Source organism: Diceros bicornis, chromosome 8 (assembly GCF_020826845.1).
Source record: "Diceros bicornis minor isolate mBicDic1 chromosome 8, mDicBic1.mat.cur, whole genome shotgun sequence".
Classification (NCBI taxonomy): domain Eukaryota; kingdom Metazoa; phylum Chordata; class Mammalia; order Perissodactyla; family Rhinocerotidae; genus Diceros; species Diceros bicornis.
In genome coordinates this window covers 11,560,105-11,564,185 of record NC_080747.1, presented here as the reverse complement: position 1 = coordinate 11,564,185, position 4,081 = coordinate 11,560,105, and the positions used below count along the sequence as shown (strand labels likewise).

At 33.7% G+C, this 4,081-nt stretch overlaps 1 long non-coding RNA gene across 1 annotated transcript; it reads right to left on the bottom strand.

Moving 5' to 3' along the window:
• Positions 1-761: 761 nt before the first annotated feature.
• Positions 762-3,820, bottom strand: LOC131409480 (uncharacterized). The gene is made up of 3 exons (XR_009220934.1): positions 3,622-3,820; positions 3,011-3,190; positions 762-851 (listed from the first exon to the last, which is right to left on the bottom strand). It is a non-coding gene; the product is annotated as an uncharacterized LOC131409480 (long non-coding RNA).
• Positions 3,821-4,081: the final 261 nt, after the last annotated feature.

Below are 4,081 nucleotides of genomic sequence, written 5' to 3'. Positions count from 1 at the left end.
CTAGATTTCTGCCACTCAAAAAGGCACCTATTTTCATTTCCCTATTCATATCTAGTCCTTGTCCGTATGCAGACATGATATTTTTACAAACAATCAGTGAAGATGTAATGTTGTGTTGCGATAATTCACCAACTTATGATTTTATTACACACAATTTTCCTTGCTGGTATGTGGTTTTCATAATGATTATTTTAAACAGGGATATATTTCATCACACTGTATTTATTTAACCATATCCCAGTGAATGGATGTATTGATCGACTCTTTCTTACTCTACAGTTAACATCTTTCTACACATATCTGCGTTATTCTTTTTATTTACATAAAATAATTTCCTAGTAGAGACTAAAATGAGCATGAATTTTTAGTTTTAGAATCTTAAAACTGGAAGAGGAGTTGCTATATCAAATCTCAAATGCAAGGCAGGGAAACCTTCTAAAGCAACATGCCTTTTCCTGACTCTTTCCAAGAAACCTCACTTTCTCACATGGAACTTCATCCAACTTGTTTAAAAAACAAAAATATTAAAATCCTTACTTTTGAGCCCAAACCAGCATCGTTTACTTCACTTGTTGGTCCTCATTTTGTCCTCAGGAGCTGCACAAAACTGGTGTGTTCTCTTTTTCCACAAGATAGCCCTGAAAATATTTGAGGAGGATAATTATGGACAAGTGACCTTTGCACAGTCTTTCAACTAAAATATTCCCCGTCCGTGACTGTGAATCCTCCTATTCACTCACCTTTGCCATTTTCTCCCCCAATTACCCAAACCTTCTTCTCTCCCTGCCAGTCATCCACAGTTGCCCCAGCCTCCTTCATGGGCTGCCTTTCCAGGTCTATGCCACTGTATCCTGTTAAAGATGTCATCAATTGTAAGATGCACCATTATTTTTATGTATCACTAAGAAGCAAACAAAAACCACTGCCAATTAAACTCTGACATGATGTCAATGATAAGGCACACTTCATTTTCAGAGATGTTAAAACGTGAAAAAAAATGTGTGTATTTATTAGAATCAATAATATACAGCAAGGCAGTTGTTTCTTTCTAGGTCAGCTTCAGACTTGTCTGTGCACCATGCAGTGTGACCCTGGAACTGGAAATAGTATTCCTGGGATGGTTGCTTTCCCTGACAGTAGTTACTATTGCTTCCCAGGCCTGTTCCAGTTTGTACCCTTGCAAGTGGGTCTGTGGGGGATTTTCTATTCACGTGTGATGTGGTCTGGTACTCTGTGTGTGTGCATATGTGTGTGTTTGTGGTGTGTGTGAATTGCAAAGGCGTGTCCCTCTGCCCTCAAGATCACAATTCTAATAATCTATTCTAATAATCACACCCTGACAGTAAGAATAGTAGGAACAACAATACCAAACCACTTCATTGCAAAGTCAGAGTTCAGGAATGGAGAAACTGCAGTCAAAGTACTGGTGATGGATATCTAATCAGATTAAAAACAGATCAAGTCTGAAAAACTGTTGAATTTATGGTCATAGTTCCAAATACAAATGATATAGACTTGGACAATGCCACAATAGTAATTACCAAATTCAGAGTGAGAGGTGGAGGGAAGATGGATGTGTTGGGAAGTATAGGTGTTCCAGTATCCTCCTATCAGAGAGTCCACGAGTGGTAAAGTTGAAGCCTAGTTTAAAAATACAATGACTCCAGCCTCTTAGTAAGTTCAAACTCATTTTCATCCCTTTAAATTTAATAATCTGGAAGGATCACTTAGGAATTGACATTTCTTATTGGGAAGAGAATTGAATAATTTTCAACAATTCCTTTAATTCTACGTGATTCATACTTTTACTGTTAATTCAAGTAAAAGTAAATTTAATACTTGTATTAATAGTAGCACTTATAGTATGATCAATTAAAAAATCTTATTTCTAAGTTTTCTAAAGTACACTTGATTCTTGATATCCACGGTAGTTATGTTCTATAAAGTAATTGCGAAAACATAATTAGCAAATACTGAACGATTGTTCTTAGGGGAAATACAGGGTTAGGTTCCTGCAAACCTCTGATCACAGCATTTTCATCAACCAGTCAATACATAACCTTGTTTCTATGTGTGTTTCTGTTTAAAAACGCCTTATTTAATATATGTTGTTGATGCATTAATAGTGACCTCACAGCTAACGGCACTATAACTCATGCCTGAACAAGCTTATCTAACATATATATTTTCTCCTTAAGGCACATCACAGCTCTCTGGCACTTCGGAACAGTGGACAGCACTTCAGCACTATGCTTGGGGCCATTTTGAACAGTGAAATCACCAACAAAAAGCACAAAAATGCAAAAAACTTGACACTAAATAGATTGTACAAAGGACACATTTATTCTGAAACAGGAAGGCAGAGCATTGCCGTGTTCAACATCAGTTGCGAACATGCAAGTCAGGTGACTCAAATTTTTTGCCACTCTATGCATATCAGGGAATGACCACTTCAGCACTGTAAGAATTGATTTTGGGGTTACTAATAAATTTTATTTTTTAAAAATTTTTAAATGAAAAAATTTTATAAATAAAAAATAAAATTAAAAAAATAAAAAAATAAAAAATAAAAAGTAAAAATAAAAAAATTGAGATATGATTGGTATACAACATTATGTTAGTTTCGGGTGTGCAGCATAATGATTAGATATTTGCGTATATTGCAAAATGATCACTGCAATACAGCATGTAGGCAAATTCACAAATACATAATTGACTGTATTTCTAATAAAACTTCATTTCACATTTCTTCCTTCTCTCCTTCTCTATCAAACTGTCTACCTGTCCTTACATCTTTTTATCTGTAGAGAGATATCTGGACTTGTACTCAGCAAGAGTTGACAATCACTATTATTGGATGGTGGAATTTTAAAGTTTTATTTGAAAACAAAAACATAATAGCACACATTTTTACAAATACAATGATGTTATTATTAAAATTGATATTAAAATATAGCATTAAATACTATTAAAATAATGTAATAGTAGGATTTTCTGTTTGCTTGATTACCATAATGGTGTTTGTGCTTTTCGTTTTCCACACTGCAACTCAATATTTCATGAGGATGTGAGGAAACAGGCAGTCATGCACTACTGGTTTTAGTGTAAATTAGTGCAATTTTTTAAAAAGAAAATTTGGCTTTTTGGTTTTCATTCCCTTTTGTCCAGTAATTCCATTTGGGAATTTCACCTATGAAAATAATCATAAAAAATTTATTAACAATATATTATAGTTGCAAACATGTAATTCAACCCAATAGACCATCAAGAGCTTAGAATAAAGAAATACAACTTTTATAAGTCATGTTCTTTAAGAATTTGGATGACATTGTTAACATAAGGACAGAGTAAAATATCATACATGCAGATATGTACGTCAAAAAGACTCGAAAAATATGTAACCAAAATGTTAGCAGTAGTTATCTCTGGCAGATAGAGTTTTAGACAACTTTCATTTTAAAAAGGTTTCTATAGACAGTTCACAATTTCTACAGTAAGTATGTATTTGTAAGGAGGAGAAATAAATATTATTTAAAGGATAATAAATATTATTTAAAAATTATGCGTGACTCTTCATGAAAGTGTAATGATCAATGTCATAATTTACATAAATGCAGATACCTGCTTTTTTTCTTTTTCTGGAGGACCTTGTGCTTGCTTGGCACACTCATAAACATTGTATCATTTAAAGTAATTTGCATTATAACCTTGTGAGGCAGGTTTAATTATCTTCAATTTACAGATGAAAGTACCTAGATTCGGAGACATTATACACATAACCTAAGGTCACCCAGTTAATAACTGGGGACAGAGTCAGAATTTAAACATAAACTTTCTGACTTCCACCTGCTAATGCCAATGTCAGAGTTGTGAGGCCGTTGTCTTGCAGAGACCAGCAGAGCAATCTAACATTTTATTGCAAAAAGAAAAAAAGGACATTTTCTATAATGTATCTTATTTAAACCTCACAACAACCCAGTGAGTGAATGATAGACTACTAAAGATGGTCGTTTATATGATTATTAGAAATTATTTCAATCAGGAATATATGATGTTCAATGTGTCATTCATGCATTTACCC